This window comes from Bombina bombina, chromosome 1, assembly GCF_027579735.1.
Source record: "Bombina bombina isolate aBomBom1 chromosome 1, aBomBom1.pri, whole genome shotgun sequence".
Classification (NCBI taxonomy): Eukaryota; Metazoa; Chordata; class Amphibia; order Anura; family Bombinatoridae; genus Bombina; species Bombina bombina.
The window spans coordinates 103,908,724-103,933,143 of NC_069499.1; the positions used below are offsets into that span (position 1 = coordinate 103,908,724).

Below are 24,420 nucleotides of genomic sequence, written 5' to 3' on the forward strand. Positions count from 1 at the left end.
CAAGAAGACAGAAGACTTAAAGGGACAGTATACTTCAATTTTTATATGACTGCATGTAATAGACACCACTATAAAGAAGAATATGCACAAAAAATAATCTAAAAATCCAGAATGAAAACTTTTAAAAACTTACTTTGAAGCTCCCAGTTTAGCACTGTTGATAAGGTTAGTCTGGGACACCCACTGAAAGGGGCTGGGTAAAAAAAAAGAGCAGACACTCCCCCTTTCCTGCATATGAAAGACAGATAACATAAATAGGAGTCTGTAAACGCGCGTATACATCTAACACTGTGGGGTTTGGTTAAGAGTCTGAAAATCAGCACAATGTTCTGAAAAAAATAAGCAAAACTATACATTTTTATAAAAACACTACCAGATGGGCTATATAAATGGATTATATACAAAAGATTTATTCAAAGAAAAATCTAGTGTACAATGTTCCTTTAAAGCTGGTGAAGTGTCAGCTTAACTCTTAAAGGGACACTAAACCCAAAATGTTTCTTTTGTGATTAAGATAGAGTGTGTGATTTTAATCAGCTAGCTGCTGATTGGTGACTAGCTCCCAGTAGTGCATTGCAGCTCCATCAACAAAAGATACTAAGAGAAAAATGTAATAATAGAAGTATAATGGAAAGTTGTTTAAAACTATGCTCTATCTGAATTCCAAAATAAAAAAATTTAGGTTTTTATATCCCTTTAATTTGCACAATTTATATCTATTACTAGGCTTTGTGAAAGGTACCGGTAGTTAAAAATGATTGGTAATTCTCTTTTATATGAAAAAGACAACATTAGGCTAGATTACGAGTTGTGCGTTAGGGTAAAAAAGCAGCGTTAAGAGGTCCTAACGCTGCTTTTTTACGCCCGCTAGTATTACAAGTCTTGAAGGTTTAGGGGAACCGCACACTTTTTTGGCCTTACCGCAAAACGACTTACGTAAACTTCATAAAGTCTTTTTTCTATGGGACTTCCATAGCACCGGTATTACGAGTCTGTCCTGGGAGGCCAAAAAGTGAGCGGTACACCCTCTCCTGTCAAGAGTCCTACCGCATTTAAAAGTCAGTAGTTAAGAGTTTTATGGTACAACGCTGTAACATAAAACTCATAACTAAAGTGCTAAAAAGTACACTAACACCCATAAACTACCTATTAACCTCTAAACCGAGGCCCTCCCGCATCTCAAACACTACAATAAAAATGTTAACCCCTAATCTGCCGCTCCGGATACCGCCGCCACCTACATTATATTTATGAACCCCTAATTTGCTGCCCCCAACATCGCCGACACCTACCTACACTTATTAACCCCTAATCTGCTGCCCTCAATGTCGCTGCCACTATAATAAACATATTAACCCCTAAACCGCCGCACTCCCGCCTCGCAAACATTAGTTAAATATTATTAACCCCTAATCTGCCGTCCCTATCATTGCCGCCACCTACCTATATTTATTAACCCCTAATCTGCCACCCCCAACGTTGCCGTTACAATATTAGTTATTAACCCCTAAATCTAACCCTAAACCTAACACCCACTAACTTAAATGTCATTTAAATAAATCTAAATAAATATTCCTATCATTAACTAAATTATTCCTATTTAAAACTAAATACTTACCTGTAAAATAAACCCTAAGCTAGCTACAATATAACTAATAGTTACATTGTATCTAGCTTAGGGTTTATTTTTATTTTACAGGCAAGTTTGTATTTATTTTAACTAGGTAGAATAGTTATTAAATAGTTATTAACTATCAATAACTACCTAGCTAAAATGAATACAAATTTACCTGTAAAATAAAACCTAACCTAAGTTACACTAACACCTAACACTACACTATAATTAAATACAATTACCTAAATTGAATTAGCAAAAGTACAAAAAAAAACAAACACTAAATTACAGAAAATAATAAACAAATTACAGACATTTAAACTAATTACACCTAATCCGATAGCCCTATTAAAATAAAAAAGCCCCCCAAAATAAAAATACCCCCTAGCCTAAACTAAACTACCAATAGCCCTTAAAAGGGCCTTTTGCGGGGCATTGCCCCAAAGTAATCAGCTCTTTTACCTGTAAAAAAAATACAAACAACCCCCCCAACAGTAAAACCCACCACCCAGACAACCAAGCTCCCAAATAAAATACTATCTAAAAAAACCTAAGCTCCCCATTGCCTGAAAAGGGCATTTGGATGGGCATTGCCCTTAAAAGGGCAGTTAGCTCTTTTGCCGCCCAAAGTCCCTAACCTAAAAATAAAACCCACCCAATACACCCTTAAAAAAACCTAACACTAACCCCCTGAAGATCGACTTACCGGGAGATGTCTTCATCCAAGCCGGGCCGAAGTCCTCAACGAAGCCGGGAGAAGTCTTCATCCAAGCCGGGCGAAGTGGTCCTCCAGACGGCATCTTCTATCTTCATCCATCCGGCGCGGAGCGGGTCCATCTTCAAGACATCCGACGCGGAGCATCCTCTTCTGCCGACGGACTAACGACGAATGAAGGTACCTTTAAGTGACGTCATCCAAGATGGCGTCCCTTAGCTTCCGATTGGCTGATAGAATTCTATCAGCCAATCGGAATTAAGGTAGAAAAAATCCTATTGGCTGATGGCATCAGCCAATAGGATTGAGCTTGCATTCTATTGGCTGATTGGAACAGCCAATAGAATGCCAACTCAATCCTATTGGCTGATTGGATCAGCCAATAGGATTTAACTTCAATCCTATTGGCTGATTGCATCAGCCAATAGGATATTTTCTACTTTAATTCCGATTGGCTGATAGAATTCTATCAGCCAATCAGAATCTAAGGGATGCCATCTTGGATGACGTCACTTAAAGGTACCTTCATTCGTCGTTAGTCCGTCGGCAGAAGAAGATGCTCCGCATCGAATTTCTTGAAGATGGACCAGCTCCGCGCCGGATGGATGAAGATAGAAGATGCAATCTGGATGAAGACTTCTGCCCGTCTGGAGGACCACTTTGCCCGGCTTGGATGAAGACTTCTCCCGGCTTCGTTGAGGACTTCGGCCCAGCTTGGATGAAGATGTCTCCCGGTAAGTCGATCTTCAAGGGGTTAGGTTTTTTTAAGGGTGTTTTGGGTGGGTTTTATTTTTAGGTTAAGGACTTTGGGCGGCAAAAGAGCTAACTGCCCTTTTAAGGGCAATGCCCATCCAAATGCCCTTTTCAGGGCAATGGGGAGCTTAGGTTTTTTTAGATAGTATTTTATTTGGGGGCTTGGTTGTGTGGGTGGTGGGTATAACTGTTGGGTTGTTTGTATTTTTTTTACAGGTAAAAGAGCTGATTACTTTGGGGCAATGCCCCGCAAAAGGCCCTTTTAAGGGCAATTGGTAGTTTAGTTTAGTTTAGTTTAGGCTAGAGTTTTTTTTTATTTTGGGGGGCTTTTTTTATTTTAATAGGGCTATTAGATTAGGTGTAATTAGTTTAAATATCTGTAATTTGTTTATTATTTTCTGTAATTAATCTTGTTGTTTTTTGTATTTTAGCTCATTTAATTTAGCTAATTGTATGTAATTTATTTAATTGTATTTAATTTAGTAAATGTATTTAATTATAGTGTAGTGTTAGGTGTTATTGTAACTTAGGTTAGGTTTTATTTTACAGGTAAATTTGTATTTATTTTAGCTAGGTAGTTAGTAAATAGTTAATAACTATTTAGTAACTATTCTACATAGTTAAAATAAATACAAACTTGCCTGTAAAATAAAAATAAAAACCCTAAGCTAGCTACAATGTAACTATTAGTTATATTATAGCTGGCGTAGGGTTTATTTTATAGGTAAGTATTTAGTTTTAAATAGGAATTATTTAGTTAATGATAGGAATATTTATTTAGATTTATTTAAATTATATTTAAGTTAGTGGGTGTTAGGTTTAGGGTTAGACTTAGGATTAAGGGTTAATAACTTTAATATAGTGGCGGCGACGTTGCGGGCGGCAGATTAGGGGTTAATAAATAGTATGTAGGTGTCGGCGATGTTGGGGGCAGCAGATTAGGGGTTAATACATATAATGTAGGTGGTGGTAGTGTCCGGAGCGGCAGATTAGGGGTTAATAATATAATGCAGGTGTCGGCGATGTTGGGGGCGGCATATTAGGGGTTAATAAGTGTAAGATTAGGGGTGTTTAGACTCGGGGTTCATGTTAGGGTGTTAAGTGTTGACATAACTTTTATTTCCCCATAGGAATCAATGGGGCTGCGTTAAGGAGTTTTATGCTGCTTTTTGGCAGGTGTTAGAATTTTTTTCAGCCGGCTCTCCCCATTGATTCCTATGGGGAAATCGTGCACGAGCACGTTACACCAGCTCACCGCTGACTTAAGCAGCGCTGGTATTGGAGTGCGGTAATGAGCAAAATTTTGCTCAACGCTCACTTCTTGTCTTTTAACGACGAGTTTCTGAAAACTCGTAATACCAGCGCTGTAGGTTAGTAAGCGGTGAGAGAACACTGCTCGTTAGCACCGCACAGCCTCTAACGCAAAACTCGTAATCTAGGTGATAGAGTTTTGCCTCTTAAAATAGGAGTCAATACATTTTCTTCTGTTTTTTTTACAGCAGCTAAAAAGGGCACTATTTAAAATGACTGTAATCACAACCCTCTCAATTGAACTATTCAGGTAAATGTAGCGCACTCCCAGTCTAGATAAAGCAGCTGACAGGTTTATCTAGTACGGGAGCGAGATACATTTACCTAAATCGCGCGCTTGAGCATGTTGTGATTAGAGAACAAACCTGTCCATGTTTAAAAATAAATAAAGCTGCACCAGTAAAATGTTTTTGAATGAAAAACGGTTCAGTTACATTTATTTATTTTTTAAGCTAACAGGAAGCATATGTTTGTTTACAACTGGTTATTGGGGACTGGTTGCTCATTGGCTGACAAGCAGAACTCCCACTGCTTTACTGATGGACAATTCACAAGCATTAAAGTGTTCAGGAACACCCATTTTACAATGTAAAACTAATATATATTGAATTGCACTCTCTTGGATGCAAGAAAGAAAAAACTGAATTTATGCTTACCTGATAAATTTCTTTCTCTTGTGATGTATCGAGTCCACGGATTCATCCATACTTGTGGGATATTCTCCTTCCCAACAGGAAGTGGCAGAGAGAGCACCCACAGCAGAGCTGTCTATATAGCTCCTCCCTTAGCTCTATCCCCCCAGTCATTCGACCGAAGGCTAGGAAGAAAAAGGAGAAACTATAGGGTGCAGTGGTGACTGAAGTTTTTTAACTAAAAATATACTACCTGTCTTAAATAGACAGGGCGGGCCGTGGACTCGATACATCACAAGAGAAAGAAATTTATCAGGTAAGCATAAATTCTGTTTTCTCTTGTAAGATGTATCGAGTTCACGGATTCATCCATACTTGTGGGATACCAATACCAAAGCTTTAGGACACGGATGAAGGGAGGGACAAGACAGGTACCTTAAACGGAAGGCACCACTGCTTGTAGAACCTTTCTCCCAAAAATAGCCTCCGAAGAAGCAAAAGTATTGAATTTGGAAAAAGTATGAAGCGAAGACCAAGTCGCCGCCTTACAAATCTGTTCAACAGAAGCCTCATTTTTAAAAGCCCATGTGGAAGCCACTGCTCTAGTAGAATGAGTAGTAATTCTTTCAGGAGGCTGCTGGCCAGCATTCTCATAAGCCATACGGATGAAGCTTTTCAGCCAAAAAGAAAGAGAGGTAGCCGCAGCCTTTTGACCTCTCCGCTTACCAGAATAGACAACAAACAATGAAGATGTTTGACGGAAATCTTTGGTTGCTTGTAAGTAGAACTTTAAAGCACGAACCACATCAAGATTGTGCAACAGACGTTCCTTCTTTGAAGAAGGATTAGGACACAGCGAAGGAACAACAATTTCCTGATTGATATTCCTATTAGAAACAACCTTAGGAAGGAGTCCAGGTTTGGTACGTAAAACCACCTTATCTGCATGGAAAACAAGATAAGGTGAGTCACACTGTAAAGCAGATAACTCAGAAACTCTTCGAGTCGAAGAGATAGCTACTAAAAACAAAACTTTCCAAGATAGAAGCTTAATATCTATGGAATGCATAGGTTCAAACGGAACCCCTTGAAGAACTTTAAGAACCAAGTTTAGGCTCCATGGCGGAGCAACAGGTTTAAATACAGGCTTGATACTGGCCAAGGCCTGACTAAATGCTTGAACATCTGCCAGACGTTTGTGTAAAAGAATAGACAGGGCAGATATTTGTCCCTTTAAGGAACTAGCTGATAATCCTTTCTCCAATCCTTCTTGGAGAAAGGACAAAATTCTAGGAATCCGAATCTTACTCCATGAGTAACCCTTGGATTCACACCAACAAAGATATTTGCGCCAAATCTTATGATAGATTTTCCTGGTAATAGGCTTTCTAGCCTGAATCAGGGTATCAATGACCGACTCAGAGAAACCACGCTTTGATAGAATCAGGCGTTCAATCTCCAAGCAGTCAGACACAGAGAAATTAGATTTGGATGCTTGAATGGACCTTGGATTAGAAGGTCCTGCCTCATTGGCAGAGTCCACGGTGGAACAGATGACATGTCCACCAGGTCTGCATACCAAGTCCTGCGTGGCCACGCAGGCGCTATCAGAATCACCGAAGCTCTCTCCTGCTTGATTCTGGCAACCAGACGTGGGAGGAGAGGAAACGGTGGAAATACATAAGCCAGATTGAAGGACCAGGGCACTGCTAGAGCATCTATCAGTACCGTCTGGGGATCCCGGGACCTGGACCCGTAACAAGGAAGTTTGGCGTTCTGTCGGGACGCCATCAGATCCAATTCTGGTGTGCCCCATAGCTGAGTCAGCTGGGCAAATACCTCCGGATGGAGCTCCCACTCCCCCGGATGAAAAGTCTGACAACTTAGGAAACCCGCCTTCCAGTTTTCTACCCCTGGGATATGGATTGCTGAGAGATGGCAAGAGTGATCCTCCGCCCATCGGATTATTTTGGTTACCTCCATCATCGCTAGAGAACTCTGTGTTCCTCCTTGATGATTGATATAGGCTACAGTCGTGATGTTGCTAGCTGAGGCCACGCCTGAAGCGCATTGAATATCGCTCTCAGTTCTAGAATGTTTATCGGGAGGAGAGATTCCTCCCGAGACCATAAGCCCTGTGCTTTCATTGATTTACAGACTACACCCCAGCCTAGCAGGCTGGCATCTGTCGTTACTATGAGCCACTCTGGCCTACGGAAACACATTCCCTGAGACAGGTGGTCCTGAGACAACCACCAGAGAAGAGAATCTCTGGTCTCTTGGTCCAGATGCAGTTGAGGAGATAAATCTGCATAATCCCCATTCCACTGTTTGAGCATGCATAGTTGCAGTGGTCTGAGGTGTAGGCGGGAATAAGGAACTATGTCCATTGCCGCTACCATGAGTCAGATTACCTCCATACACTGAGCCACTGATGGCCGAGGAATGGAATGAAGAGCTCGGCAAGTGATTAAAAGTTTTGATTTTCTGACCTCCGTCAGAAATATTTTCATTTCTACCGAGTCTTTCAGAGTACCTAGGAAGGAAACTCTTGTGAGAGGGACGAGAGAACTCTTTTTTTATGTTCACCTTCCACCCGTGAGATCTCAGAAAAGCCAACACGATGTCCGTGTGAGACTTGGCTAGCTGGAAAGTCGACGCCTGAATTAAGATGTCGTCTAGATAAGGCGCCACTGCTATACCCCGCGGTCTTAGAACCGCCAAAAGGGACCCTAGCACCTTTGTGAAAATTCTGGGAGCCGTGGCCAACCCGAAGGGAAGGGCCACAAACTGGTAATGCCTGTCCAGAAGGCGAATCTGAGGAATTGATGATGATCTCTGTGAATAGGGATGTGTAGATAAGCATCCTTTAAATCCACGGTAGTCATATATTGACCCTCCTGGATCAGAGGAAGAATAGTCCGAATAATCTCCATCCTGAAAGATGGTACTCTGAGGAATTTGTTTAGAATTTTGAGATCCAAGATTGGTCTGAAAGTTCCTTCTTTTTTGGAAACCACAAACAGGTTGGAGTAAAAACCTAGCCCTTCTTCCGCTCTTGGAACTGGGCGGATCACTCCCATGGTATGTAGGTCTTTTACACAGAGTAAGAACGCCTCTCTCTTTGTCTGGTTTGCAGACAATTGAGAAATGTGAAATCTCCCCCTTGGGGGGGAGTCTTTGAAGTCCAGAAGATATCCTTGGGACACAATTTCTAAAGCCCAGGAATCGTGAACATCTCTTGCCCAAGCCTGAGCAAAGAGAGAGAGTCTGCCCCCTACTAGATCCGGTCCTGGATCGGGGGCTACCCCTTCATGCTGTCTTAGAGTCAGCAGCAGGCTTCTTGGCCTGTTTACCTTTGTTCCAAGCCTGGTTAGGTCTCCAGACTGATTTGGATTGGACAGAATTCCCCTCTTGCTTTACTGCCACCCTTGAAGTTCCGAAAGGAACGAAAATTATTTTGTTTGGTCCTCATCTTATTTGTTTTATCCTGAAGGAGGGCATGGCCTTTCCCTCCAGTGATGTCTGAAATAATTTCTTTCAGTGCATGCCCGAATAGGGTCTTTCCTTTGAAAGGGATGTTCAACAATTTAGATTTTGATGACACATCAGCAGACCAGGACTTAAGCCATAACACCCTGCGTGATAAAATGGCAAAACCTGAATTCTTTGCCGCTAATTTAGCCATTTGGAAAGCGGCATCTGTAATGAAATAATTAGCCAACTTAAGGGCCTTAAATCTATCCATAATATCCTCTAATGGAGTCTCCACCTGAAGAGCCTCTTCTAGAGCCTCAAACCAGAAAGCAGCTGCAGTAGTTGCAGGAACAATACATGCAATAGGTTGGAGAAGAAAACCTTGATGAACAAACATTTTCTTTAGGAGACCCTCTAATTTTTTATCCATAGGATCTATGAAAGCACAACTGTCTTCGATAGGTATAGTTGTACGCTTAGCAAGAGTAGAAATAGCTCCCTCCACCTTAGGAACAGTCTGCCACGAGTCCTGTATGGTGTCAGATATGGGAAACATTTTCTTAAAAACAGGGATATGGGAAACATTTTCTTAAAAACAGGAGGGGGAGCGAACGGAATACCTGGTCTATCCCACTCATTAGTAACAATAGTCACAATCCTCTTAGGGACTGGAAAAACATCAGTGTAAACAGGAACCACTAAGTATCTGTCCATTTTACACAATTTCTCTGGGACCACTATAGGGTCACAATCATCTAGAGTAGCTAATACCTCCTTGAGCAATAAGCGGAGGTGTTCAAGCTTAAATTTAAAGGCCGTCATATCAGAATCTGTCTGAGGGAGCGTCTTTCCTGAATCAGAAATCTCTCCCTCAGATAACAAACCCTTACCCCTACTTCAGAACATTGTGAGGGTATATCAGATACGGCTACTAAAGCGTCAGACGGCTCAGCATTTGTTCTTAACCCATAGCTGTCACGCTTTCCTTGTAAACCAGGCAGTTTAGAGAAAACCTCTGTGAGGGTTTTATTCATAACTGTGGCCATGTCTTGTAAAGTAAATGAATTTGACGCATTAGAGGTACTTGGCGTCACTTGTGCAGGCGTTACTGGTTGTGACACTTGGGGAGAGCTAGATGCTAAACCCTCATTTCCTTCTAACTGATAATCATCTATTGCAATATTTTTAAGTGCTAAAATATGCTCTTTATAATTTATAGAAATATCAGTGCAAGTGGGACACATTCTAAGAGGGGGTTCCACAATGGCTTCTAAACACATAGAACAAGGATTTTCCTTGGTGTCAGACATGTTAAACAGGCTAGTAATGAAACAAACAAGCTTGGAAAACACTTTAATCAAAGAAAATAACACTTTAAACAAAAACGGTACTGTGTAAAAAAGCAGTAAACACAACAAAATTTTTACAGTAGCATCATAAAGCCTTAGTAACTTTGCACCACTATGCAAATAAACAATTAACCCCTTAATGTAAAAACCGGATTGAAAAAACTTCAAAACCGGTAAAATAACGTTCAGCACCTTGCCACAGCTCTGCTGTGGCGCCTACCTGCCCTTTAGGAACGATTTGTGGGGAAAAAACCTCTTTACAGCCCTTAAATACAGCAGGAATCTCTGGAGAAATAGCTGGATGCTTCTGAGGTAAATTAAACTGTGCAACTGAAAATAGGCCCCTCCCACCTCACTCGATGTTATGGGGCCTAAAAGAAACACCGCAGAGTGTTTCTTAAACTAGCCATGTGGGTTAATAACCCTTAAATAAGCCACAAAGACCCCTTAAAGTCCCTCAAAAAAGGTTATATTTGCATATTGAACCAAAACGTTTTTTCCTATCAGTGTCAACTATGAGCCCTTTATGCAAGCTTGGATTCCTCTTTTACTGAATACAGCTTACCTTTCCCTCATGGGGATATTGCCAGCCTTTTCTAGAAATTACACAGTCTGTCTAGAAAAAAATAGACAGAACATACATTAATGCCGTTTAGCCTGCAAACTGTTCCCCCAACTGAAGTTTTCCTGTACTCTTCAGCCCTTGTGAGAACAGCAGTGGATCTTAGTTACAAAATGCTAAGATCATCATCCTCCTTGCAGAAATCTTCATCCCTTTTCTGCCAGAGAGTAAATAGTACACACCGGTACCATTTAAAATAAACTTTTGCTTGAGAAAATAAAAACGTAACATTTTTGTCACCACACTCACTTTGCCCTTCCTAGCAGTTAAGCAGGCAGAGAAAATGACTGGGGGGTGGAGCTAAGGGAGGAGCTATATAGACAGCTCTGATGTGGGTGCTCTCTCTGCCACTTCCTGTTGGGAAGGAGAATATCCCACAAGTATGGATGAATCCGTGTGCCTTGGCTGTAAAGATTTATATTTGGATTAAATTCTGACAGAATGTCTCTATCTACTATTTTACTAATATTGCTTCAGTCTCTGAAATTTACAGTCAGCACATTAGCGCTTTGCACTATTTCTGCATATTTATTATTTGGTGTTATGATTTATTCATATTTCTCTTTTTATGTAAAAGATTGTTTTTTTTAATAGATTTGCTGTAGGAGTATACAAATCAGGGTGTACTAATGTAACTGTGGTCTTTAATTTTTTTTTATTTTTTTACTTTATAATTGAATTCTGCTTTAATTATGATCAGGGTATAATCACAACGATGTGTTATTAAAGGGATAGTAAAACCAACATTAAACTTTCATCATTCAGATACAGCATGCCATTTAAAGACACTTTTAAATGGACAGTCTACACCAGAATTATTGTTGTTTAAGAAGACAGATAACGCCCCCATTCCCCAGCTTTGCACAACCAACATTGATATTTAATGTACTTTATGACATTTAAACCTCTAAATTTCTGCCTGTTTCTAAGCTACTACAGACAACCTATTATCACATGCTTTTTATTAGCTTTTCACAACACCTGCTAGTTCAGGTGGGCCATATAGATTACATTGTGCTCACGCCCGTGAAGTTGTGTAGGACATTACTAATTGGCTAAAATGCAAGTCAATAGATAATAAATAAAAAGTCATGTGATCAGGAGGCAGTCTTTAGAGGCTTAGATACAAGGTAATCACAGTGGTAAAAAGTCTATTAATATAACCATGTTGGTTATGCAAAACTGGGAAATGGGTAATAAAGTGATTATCTAACTTTTTAAACTATAAAAATTTTGGAGTATCCTTTTGGTATACTTTGTTGAAAAGCATACATACATATCCTCAGCGGCAGCAATGCACTATTGAGAGCTAACTGGTGATTAGTGGCAACACACATTTTGTTTCTTGTCATTGGCTCTCCAGATGTGTTCAACTAGCTCCCAGTAGCAAACTTCTCCTCTGGAGCCAACTTTAACGATGTGTTTAATCTCATTTCAGGGCTACAGTTATATGGAAACTATAGAAAATCTATAATACAACAGGGGAGAGCTAGTTCATGTAAACCATATAGATAACATTGTGAGCACGCCCGTGGATTGTGGCAGGCACTGCACTTATTGGCTAAAATGAAAGTCAATAGATAATAAATAAATGTCATGTGATCAGGGGGCTGTCAGAAGATGCTTAGATACAAGGCAATCACATAGGTAAAAAGTAATATAACTGTGTTGGTTGTGCAAAACTGGGGAATGGACAGAGCATGTCATTTCTACTTTTGTTATAAAATGGACTTTGTTCTTTTTGTATCCTTTGCTAAAAAAGCATACCTATATAGGGTCAGGTGCAGCAATGTGCTACCTTTCTCTTCTTCTGATCCAAAATCCATGTGTTAAACTGGCCACAGAGTGCCTTGGCTTTAGTAAAATAGATATTGAATTTCCCCATTTAAAGACTGAAGGTATATTGTTGGGTAAACAGAAATGCAGGAAAGGCTGCACTATAGCAAAACAGCTACAGCTGTATAACCTGTGTGGTACATCCGCAAAACATGTAAAAGGTGCTGAAGGCATATTTAACCAGTAAAAGTCTCAGCTACCCATCTTGTTAAAGGGACAGTCTAGTCATGATTCAGATAGGGCATGTCATTTTAAACAACTTTCCAATTTACTTTTATCATCTAATTTGCTTTGTACCTTTGGTATTCTTAGTTGAAAGCTAAACCTAGTTATACTCATATGCTAATTTCTAAGCCCTTGAAGGCCACCTCTTATCTCAATGCATTTGAAGATTTTTTCACAGCTAAATTGCATTAGTTCATGTGTGCCATATAGATAATATTGTGCTCACGCTCGTGGAGTTACTTATGAGAGAGCACTAATTAGCTAAAATGCAAGTCTGACAAAAGAACTGAAATAAGGGGGCAGTTTGCAGAGGATTAGATACAACGTAATTACAGAGGTAAAACATGTATTATTATAACTGTGCTGGTTATGCAAAACTGGGGAATTGGTAATTAAGGGATTGTCTATCTTTTAAAACAACAAAAATTCTAGTGTTGACTGTCCCTTTAAGTTGCGTCAATGGTTACAGACTGGATGTTAGATTAGTAGCAAGCGTTAGCAGAAAATCAATAAACACTGGTCATTTAATGTGGGGCATTTATTAGGGTATCCTTGGGTTTCCACCTCAGCCATGTGTTCCTGGTCACTTATGAGTTACTCATGCTGCAGGGAGGAACATGTATTGTTTTTCTGGACAGCACTATTCATATTCCTCCCTGCATACCCTGCAGCATGTGTAACTTATAAGTGTTCTGTATTTTAAGGGACGGGTGGCAACCCTAGGTTATCCCCTTAAATCATGACTTTTGGTTATTCAGATACAGTACGTCATGGCAGTTGAGAAGGAAGTGACGACCTACACCTTGTCGTCATGTGGAATTTCTGGTCAGAGTCCTGGTAAATGATGGGACTGAAGGATTTTTTCTGTAGATAATATCACATTTACCTTTTCATTATATGTATTTGTAGAATGCCTTAAAGGGATCTGAAACTCAAAATAAGTCTTTTTGGGATTCAGTTAAAAAACAAAAAAAAAAGTTATTTACAATTTACTTTGTCCCATGGTATTCTTTGTTGAAGAGATACCTAGACATCTGGGACACTACATGACAAGAAATATTTCTGCCATCTAGTACTCTTGCAAAACTGCTGCCATATAATACTCCAGACCTGTGCACTCACCTAAGCTTATGTCTCTGCTTTTCGACAAAAGATACCAAGAGAATGAAGAAAAAATGATGAGACGTAAATTAGAAAGTTGTTTAAAATGACATGCTTTATCTATAGTTGTGTCTCATGTCCCTTTAAGCACTATTACTATACCGGTTTGTCTCAGCTGCACATACAACACAACCTCCCTGAATTATGCAGGACAGCTCATCGTTCATTGTTCTGCCCAATTAGTGTGTTTTTCACTTGATACATGGCAGAGCCTGGTTGTGCTGCACTTGGTAATCATGATTCATGCTGATGATCCTCAAGCCTGATTTGGAATGCTTTTTCTGTTGCTTTATAATCTTGTATATCTGCAGCCAAATATATAATTGCTCTAATAAATTTAGAAAGCTTGTATTAACCCTTTGATGTCATGACAGAAGCAGTTGCTATGAATACAAAATGAGTCTGCAACGGCACATTTCTCATTTCATTTCAGGTTTTTTCTTTAATTTAGAATTTGTTTTGAAGGCTAGTGAAGTAAGAATTCAAAGTAGCTTGAAATACAGAAGGATTTCCTTAGAGGAACGCTTGAAGTTGAAGATCTGCTGGCTCACACAAATGCAGACACGAATATATACATTATATATATATAAAAGTTAATAGTCAGGAGAGAAAGTATACTGGTCTGCTTTTCTCTTAAAGGACCATTACAGTCTTAAAATTATATGCTCGAATCCGTGATTTTAACACTAGCGCAACCATGTAAAGCTGTGCGTTTAACACTAGCCGCGGGCTGCTTATTGGATCAGCAGCAGTTCCCGCTCGGTACCCGCTGTGCTCTTTAACTATGTGATTAACTTATGATTGCAGCGTCGCTAGTATTAAAATGACATGCTCTAATAGATAAAAACATGTCATTTTTACTATTTCATGACCCTTTAATTGTCTGCTCAATTTGCTTATTTGTCTGGAACTAGAGGCACAGAGCAAATGTGCAATGCTGTTAATGTTTCTATAGTTACATCATAATCATAAAATGCTCTGTGCTAGCAATAGTGCAATCATAAAATGCTCTGTGCTAGCAATAGTGCAATCATAAAATGCTCTGTGCTAGCAATAGTGCAATCATAAAATACTCTGTGCTAGCAATAGTGCAATCATAAAATGCTCTGTACAAGCAATAGTGCAATCATAAAATGCTCTGTGCTAGCAATAGTGCAATCATAAAATGTTCTGTGCTAGCAATAGTGCAATAATAAAATGCTCTGTGCTAGCAATAGTGTAGTTATAAAATGCACTGTGCAAGCAATAGTGCAATCATATAATGCTCTGGGCAAGCAATAATGCAATCATAAAATATTCTGTGCTAGCAATATGTAATCATAAAATGTTCTGTACAAGCAATACTGCAGTCATAAAATATTCTGTGCTAGCAATAGTGTAATCATAAAATGTTCTGTACAAGCAATAGTGCAATCAAAAAATGATCTGTACAAGCAATACTGCAGTCATAAAATGTTCTGTGCTAGCAATAGTGTAATCATAAAATGTTCTGTACAAGCAATAGTGCAATCAAAAAATGATCTGTACAAGCAATACTGCAGTCATAAAATGTTCTGTGCTAGCAATAGTGTAATCATAAAATGTTCTGTACAAGCAATAGTGCAATCATAAAATGCTCTGTGCAAGCAATAGTGCAATCATAAAATGCTCTGTGCTAGCAATAGTGCAATCATAAATTGCACTGTACAAGCAATAGTGTAATCATAAAATGTTATGTGCAAGCAATAGTGCAATCATAAATTGCACTGTACAAGCAATAGTTTAATTGTAAAATGCTACGTGCTAGCAATAGTGCAGTTATAATATACTCTGTGCAAGCAATAGTGCAATCATAAAATGTTATGTGCCAGCAATAGTGCAGTTATAAAAATGCTCTGTGCAAGCAATAGTGCAATCATAAAATGCTCTGTGCAATAAATGGTGCAATCATAAAATGCTCTGTGCAAGCAATAGTGCAATCATAAAATGTGGTGTGCAAGCAATAGTGTAATCATAAAATTCTCTGTTAGCAATAGTGCAATCATAAAATGCTTTGTGCTAGCAATAGTGCAATCATAAAATGCTTTGTGCTAGCAATAGTGCAATCATAAAATACTCTGTGCTAGCAATAGTGCAATAATAAAATGCCTTGTGCAAGCAATAGTGCAATCATAAAATGCTCTGTACAAGAAATAGTGCAATCATAAAATGCTCTGTGCAAGCATTAGTGCAATCACAAAATGCTCTGTGCTAGCAATAGTGCAATCATAAAATGCTCTGTGCTAGCAATAGTGCAATCATAAAATTATCTGTGCTAGCAATAGTGCAATCATAACATTTTCTGTGCTAGCAATAGTGCAATCATAAAATTTTCTGTGCTAGCAATAGTGTAATCATAAAATGTTCTGTGCTAGCAATAGTTCAATCATAAAATGTGCTGTGCAAGCAATAGTGCAATTATTAATTGCACTGTACAAGCAATAGTGTAATCATAAAATGCTATGTGCTAGCAATAGAGCAGTTATAAAATGTTCTGTGCTAGCAATAGTGTAATCATAAAATGTTCTGTGCTAGCAATAGTTCAATCATAAAAGACGCTGTGCTAGCAATAGTGTAATCATAAAATGCTATGTGCTACCAATAGTGCAGTTATAAAATGCTCTGTGCAAGCAATAATGCAATTATAAAATGATCTGTGCAAGCAATAGTGCAATCATAAAATGCTCTGTGCTAGCAATAGTGCAATCATAAAATGCTCTGTGCAAGCAATAGTGCAATCATAAAATGTTCTGTGCTAGCAATAGTTCAATCATAAAATGCCCTGTGCTAGCAATAGTGCAATCATAAACTGCTCTGTGCTAGCAATAGTGCAATCATAAAATACTCTGTGCAACCAATAGTGCAATCATAAATTGCACTATACAAGCAATAGTGTAATTATAAAATGCTATGTGCTAGCAATAGTGCAGTTATAAAATGCTCTGTGCAAGCAATAGTGCAATCACAAAATTATCTGTGGAAGCAATAGTGCAATCATAAAATGCTGTGTGCAAGCAATAGTGCAATCATAAAATTCTCTTTGCTAGCAATAGTGCAATCATACAATGCTTTGTGCTAGCAATAGTGCAATCATAAAATGCCCTGTGCTAGCTATAGTGCAATCATAAAATGCTCTGTACAAGCAATAGTGCAATCATAAAATGCTCTGTGCAAGCAATAGTGCAATCATAAAATGTTCTATGCAAGAAATAGTGCAATCATAAAATACTCTGTGCTAGCAATAGTGCAATTAGAAAATGATCTGTGTAATCATAAAATGCTATGTGCTAGCAATAGTGCAGTTATAAAATGCTCTGTGCAAGCAATAGTGCAATCATAAAATGCTCTGTACAAGAAATAGTTCAATCATAAAATGCTCTGTGCAAGCAATAGTGCAATCATAAAATGCTCTGTGCAAGCAATAGTGCAATGATAAAATGCTGTGTGCAAGCAATAGTGCAATCATAAAATGTCCTGTGCTAGCAATAGTGCAATCATAAATTGCCCTGTGCTAGCAATAGTGCAATAATAAAATTATCTGTGCTAGCAATAGTGCAATCATAAATTGCCCTGTGCTAGCAATAGTGCAATAATAAAAATTATCTGTACAAGCAATAGTGCAATCATAAAATGCCCTGTGCTAGCAATTGTGCAATCATAAAATTATCTGTACAAGCAATAGTGCAATCATAAAATTATCTGTGCAAGCAATAGTGCAATCATAAAATGCTCTGTGAAAGCAATAGTGCAATCATAAAATGCTGTGTGCAAGCAATAGTGCAATTATAAAATTCTCTGTTAGCAATAGTGCAATCATAAAATGTTCTATGCAAGAAATAGTGCAATCATAAAATACTCTGTGCTAGCAATAGTGCAATTAGAAAATGATCTGTGTAATCATAAAATGCTATGTGCTAGCAATAGTGCAGTTATAAAATGTTCTGTGCAAGCTATAGTGCAATCATAAAATGATCTGTGTAATCATAAAATGCTATGTGCTAGCAATAGTGCAGTTATAAAATGCTCTGTGCAAGCAATAGTCCAATCATAAAATTATCTGTGCAAGCAATAGTGCAATCATAAAATGCTCTGTGAAAGCAATAGTGCAATCATAAAATGCCCTGTGCTAGCTATAGTGCAATCATAAAATGCTCTGTACAAGCAATAGGGCAATCATAAAATGTTCTATGCAAGAAATAGTGCAATCATAAAATACTCTGTGCTAGCAATAGTGCAATTAGAAAAAGATCTGTGTAATCATAAAATGCTATGTGCTAGCAATAGTGCAGTTATAAAATGCTCTGTGCAAGCAATAGTGCAATCATAAAATGCTCTGTACAAGAAATAGTTCAATCATAAAATGCTCTGTGCAAGCAATAGTGCAATCATAAAATGCTCTGTGCAAGCAATAGTGCAATGATAAAATGCTGTGTGCAAGCAATAGTGCAATCATAAAATGCCCTGTGCTAGCAATAGTGCAATCATAAAATGCTCTGTCCTAGCAATAGTGCAATCATAAATTGCCCTGTGCTAGCAATAGTGCAATAATAAAATTATCTGTACAAGCAATAGTGCAATCATAAAATGCCCTGTGCTAGCAATTGTGCAATCATAAAATTATCTGTACAAGCAATAGTGCAATCATAAAATACTCTGTGCTAGCAATAGTGCAATCATAAAATGCTCTGTGCAAGCAATAGTGCAATCATAAAATACTCTGTGCTAGCAATAGTGCAACCAGAAAATGCCCTGTGCTAGCAATAGTGCAATCATAAAATGATCTGTGTAATCATAAAATGCTATGTGCTAGCAATAGTGCAGTTATAAAATGCTCTGTGCAAGCAATAGTCCAATCATAAAAGTATCTGTGCAAGCAATAGTGCAATCATAAAATGCTCTGTGAAAGCAATAGTGCAATCATAAAATGCTATGTGCAAGCAATAGTGCAATTATAAAATTCTCTGTTAGCAATAGTGCAATCATAAAATGTTCTATGCAAGAAATAGTGCAATCATAAAATACTCTGTGCTAGCAATAGTGCAATTAGAAAATGATCTGTGTAATCATAAAATGCTATGTGCTAGCAATAGTGCAGTTATAAAATGTTCTGTGCAAGCTATAGTGCAATCATAAAATGCTCTGTACAAGAAATAGTTCAATCATAAAATGCTCTGTGCAAGCAATAGTGCAATCATAAAATGCTCTGTGCAAGCAATAGTGCAATGATAAAATGCTGTGTGCAAGCAATAGTGCAATCATAAAATGCCCTGTGCTAGCAATAGTGCAATCATAAATTGCCCTGTGCTAGCAATAGTGCAATAATAAAATTATCTGTACAAGCAATAGTGCAATCATAAAATGCCCTGTGCTAACAATTGTGCAATCATAAAATTATCTGTACAAGCAATAGTGCAATCATAAAATACTCTGTGCTAGCAATAGTGAAATCATAAAATGCTCTGTGCAAGCAATAGTGCAATCATAAAATACTCTGTGCTAGCAATAGTGCAACCAGAAAATGCCCTGTGCTAGCAATAGTGCAATCATAAAATGATCTGTGTAATCATAAAATGCTATGTGCTAGCAATAGTGCAGTTATAAAATGCTCTGTGCAAGCAATAATCCAATCATAAAATTATCTGTGCAAGCAATAGTGCAATCATAAAATGCTCTGTGAAAGCAATAGTGCAATCATAAAATGCTGTGTGCAAGCAATAGTGCAATTATAAAATTCTCTGTGCTAGCAATAGTGCAATCATAAAATGCTCTGTGCAATAAATAGTGCAGTCATAAAATGCCCTGTGCAAGCAATAGTGCAATCATAAAATACTCTGTGCTAGCAATAGTGCAATCATAAAATGCTCTGGGCAATAAATAGTGCAGTCATAAAATGCCCTGTGCAAGCAATAGTGCAATCATAAAATGCAGTGCAATCGTAAAATGCTGTGTGCAATCAATAGTGCAGTCATAAAATATCCTGTGCTAGCAATAGTGCAATCATAAAATGCTTTGTGCTAGCAATAGTGCAACCATAAAATGCTCTGTACAAGCAATAGTGCAATCATAAAATGCTGTGTGCAAGCAATAGTGCAATCATAAAATGCTGTGTGCAAGCAATAGTGCAGTCATAAAATGCTCTGTACTAGCAATAGTGCAATCATAAAATGCTTTGTGCTAGCAATAGTGCAAGCATAAAATGCTCTGTACAAGCAATAGTGCAATCATAAAATGCCCTGTGCTAGCAATAGTGCAATCATAAAATGATCTGTGTAATCATAAAATGCTATGTGCTAGAAATAGTGCAGTTATAAAATGCTCTGTGCAAGCAATAGTGCAATCATAAAATGCTCTGTGCTAGCAATAGTGCAATCATAAAATGCTCTGTACAAGAAATAGTTCAATCATAAAATGCTCTGTGCAAGCAATAGTGCAATCATAAAATGCTGTGTGCAAGCAATAGTAAAACCATAAAATGCCCTGTGCTAGCAATAGTGCAATGATAAAATGTTCTGTGCAATCATGAAATGCTCTGTGCAAGCAATAGTGCAATTTTAAAATGCTCTGTGCTAGCAATAGTGCAATCATAAAATGCTCTGTGCAAGCAATAGTGCAATCATAAAATTATCTGTACAAACAATAGTGCAATCATAAAATGCTCTGTGCAAGCAATAGTGCAATCAAAAAATGCTCTGTGCAAGCAATAGTGCAATCATAAAATGCTCTGTACAAGAAATAGTGCAATCATAAAATGCTCTGTGCTAGCAATAGTGCAATCATAAAATGCTCTGTGCTAGCAATAGTGTAATCATAAAATGTTCTGTGCTATCAATAGTTCAATCATAAAATACGCTGTCCAAGCAATAGTGTAATCATAAAATGCCCTGTGCAAGCAATAGTGCAATCATAAAATACTCTGTGCTAGCAATAGTGCAATCATAAAATGCTCTGGGCAATAAATAGTGCAGTCATAAAATGCCCTGTGCAAGCAATAGTGCAATCATAAAATGCAGTGCAATCGTAAAATGCTGTGTGCAATCAATAGTGCAGTCATAAAATATTCTGTGCTAGCAATAGTGCAACCATAAAATGCTCTGTACAAGCAATAGTGCAATCATAAAATGCTGTGTGCAAGCAATAGTGCAATCATAAAATGCTGTGTGCAAGCAATAGTGCAGTCATAAAATGCTCTGTACAAGCAATAGTGCAATCATAAAATGCCCTGTGCTAGCAATAGTGCAATCATAAAATGATCTGTGTAATCATAAAATGCTATGTGCTAGAAATAGTGCAGTTATAAAATGCTCTGTGCAAGCAATAGTGCAATCATAAAATGCTCTGTGCTAGCAATAGTGCAATCATAAAATGCTCTGTACAAGAAATAGTTCAATCATAAAATGCTCTGTTCAAGCAATAGTGCAATCATAAAATGCTGTGTGCAAGCAATAGTAAAATCATAAAATGCCTTGTGCTAGCAATAGTGCAATGATAAAATGTTCTGTGCAATCATGAAATGCTCTGTGCAAGCAATAGTGCAATTTTAAAATGCTCTGTGCTAGCAATAGTGCAATCATAAAATGCTGTGTGCAAGCAATAGTGCAATCATAAAATTATCTAGGCAAGCAATAGTGCAATCATAAAATCCTGTGTGCAATCATAAAATCCTCTGTACAAGCAATAGTGCAATCATAAAATGCTCTGTACAAGCAATAGTGCAATCATAAAATACTCTGTACAAGCAATAGTGCAATGATAAAATGCTGTGTGCAAGCAATAGTGCAATCATAAAATGCCCTGTGCTAGCAATAGTGCAATCATAAATTGCCCTGTGCTAGCAATAGTGCAATAATAAAATTATCTGTACAAGCAATAGTGCAATCATAAAATGCCCTGTGCTAGCAATTGTGCAATCATAAAATTATCTGTACAAGCAATAGTGCAATCATAAAATACTCTGTGCTAGCAATAGTGCAATCATAAAATGCTCTGTGCAAGCAATAGTGCAATCATAAAATACTCTGTGCTAGCAATAGTGCAACCAGAAAATGCCCTGTGCTAGCAATAGTGCAATCATAAAATGATCTGTGTAATCATAAAATGCTATGTGCTAGCAATAGTGCAGTTATAAAATGCTCTGTGCAAGCAATAATCCAATCATAAAATTATCTGTGCAAGCAATAGTGCAATCATAAAATGCTCTGTGAAAGCAATAGTGCAATCATAAAATGCTGTGTGCAAGCAATAGTGCAATGATAAAATTCTCTGTGCTAGCAATAGTGCAATTATAAAATGCTCTGTGCAATAAATAGTGCAGTCATAAAATGCCCTGTGCAAGCAATAGTGCAATCATAAAATACTCTGTGCTAGCAATAGTGCAATCATAAAATGCTCTGGGCAATAAATAGTGCAGTCATAAAATGCCCTGTGCAAGCAATAGTGCAATCATAAAATGCAGTGCAATCGTAAAATGCTGTGTGCAATCAATAGTGCAGTCATAAAATATCCTGTGCTAGCAATAGTGCAATCATAAAATGCTTTGTGCTAGCAATAGTGCAACCATAAAATGCTCTGTACAAGCAATAGTGCAATCATAAAATGCTGTGTGCAAGCAATAGTGCAATCATAAAATGCTGTGTGCAAGCAATAGTGCAGTCATAAAATGCTCTGTACTAGCAATAGTGCAGTCATAAAATGCTCTGTACTAGCAATAGTGCAATCATAAAATGCTTTGTGCTAGCAATAGTGCAATCATAAAATGCTCTGTACAAGCAATAGTGCAATCATAAAATGCCCTGTGCTAGCAATAGTGCAATCATAAAATGATCTGTGTAATCATAAAATGCTATGTGCTAGAAATAGTGCAGTTATAAAATGCTCTGTGCAAGCAATAGTGCAATCATAAAATGCTCTGTGCTAGCAATAGTGCAATCATAAAATGCTCTGTACAAGAAATAGTTCAATCATAAAATGCTCTGTGCAAGCAATAGTGCAATCATAAAATGCTGTGTGCAAGCAATAGTAAAATCATAAAATGCCCTGTGCTAGCAATAGTGCAATGATAAAATGTTCTGTGCAATCATGAAATGCTCTGTGCAAGCAATAGTGCAATTTTAAAATGCTCTGTGCTAGCAATAGTGCAATCATAAAATGCTCTGTGCAAGCAATAGTGCAATCATAAAATTATCTGTACAAACAATAGTGCAATCATAAAATGCTCTGTGCAAGCAATAGTGCAATCAAAAAATGCTCTGTGCAAGCAATAGTGCAATCATAAAATGCTCTGTACAAGAAATAGTGCAATCATAAAATGCTCTGTGCTAGCAATAGTGCAATCATAAAATGCTCTGTGCTAGCAATAGTGTAATCATAAAATGTTCTGTGCTATCAATAGTTCAATCATAAAATACGCTGTCCAAGCAATAGTGTAATCATAAAATGCCCTGTGCAAGCAATAGTGCAATCATAAAATACTCTGTGCTAGCAATAGTGCAACCATAAAATGCTCTGTACAAGCAATAGTGCAATCATAAAATGCTGTGTGCAAGCAATAGTGCAATCATAAAATGCTGTGTGCAAGCAATAGTGCAGTCATAAAATGCTCTGTACTAGCAATAGTGCAATCATAAAATGCTTTGTGCTAGCAATAGTGCAATCATAAAATGCTCTGTACAAGCAATAGTGCAATCATAAAATGCCCTGTGCTAGCAATAGTGCAATCATAAAATGATCCGTGTAATCATAAAATGCTATGTGCTAGAAATAGTGCAGTTATAAAATGCTCTGTGCAAGCAATAGTGCAATCATAAAATGCTCTGTGCTAGCAATAGTGCAATCATAAAATGCTCTGTACAAGAAATAGTTCAATCATAAAATGCTCTGTTCAAGCAATAGTGAAATCATAAAATGCTGTGTGCAAGCAATAGTAAAATCATAAAATGCCCTGTGCTAGCAATAGTGCAATGATAAAATGTTCTGTGCAATCATGAAATGCTCTGTGCAAGCAATAGTGCAATTTTAAAATGCTCTGTGCTAGCAATAGTGCAATCATAAAATGCTGTGTGCAAGCAATAGTGCAATTATAAAATTATCTAGGCAAGCAATAGTGCAATCATAAAATCCTGTGTGCAATCATAAAATCCTGTGTGCAAGCAATAGTGCAATCATAAAATTCTCTTTGCTAGCAATAGTGCAATCATACAATGCTTTGTGCTAGCAATAATGCAATCATAAAATGCTCTGTGCAAGCAATAGTGCAATCATAAAATGCTCTGTGCAAACAATAGTTCAATCATAAATTGCACTATACAAGCAATAGTGTAATTATAAAATGCTCTGTGCAAACAATAGTGCAATCATAAATTGCACTATACAAGCAATAGTGTAATTATAAAATGCTCTGTGCAAGCAATAGTGCAATCATAAAATGATATGTGCAATCAATAGTGCAATGATAAAATGCTGTGTGCAAGCAATAGAACAATCATAAAATGCTTTGTGCTAGAAATAGTGCAATCATACAATGCTTTGTGCTAGCTATAGTGCAATCATAAAATGCTCTGTACAAGCAATAGTGCAATCATAAAATGCTCTGTACAAGCAATAGTGCAATCATAAAATACTCTGTACAAGCAATAGTACAATCATAAAATGCCCTTACAAGCAATAGTGCAATCATAAAATGCTCTGTACAAGCAATAGTGCTATCATAA

At 37.7% G+C, this 24,420-nt stretch overlaps 1 protein-coding gene across 2 annotated transcripts in view; it reads left to right on the forward strand.

The window, feature by feature from the left end:
* Window positions 1-24,420, forward strand: part of TTC7B (tetratricopeptide repeat domain 7B) — an 840,626-nt gene that overhangs the window by 746,820 nt on the left and 69,386 nt on the right. The gene's annotated exons all lie outside the window — the stretch shown is intronic.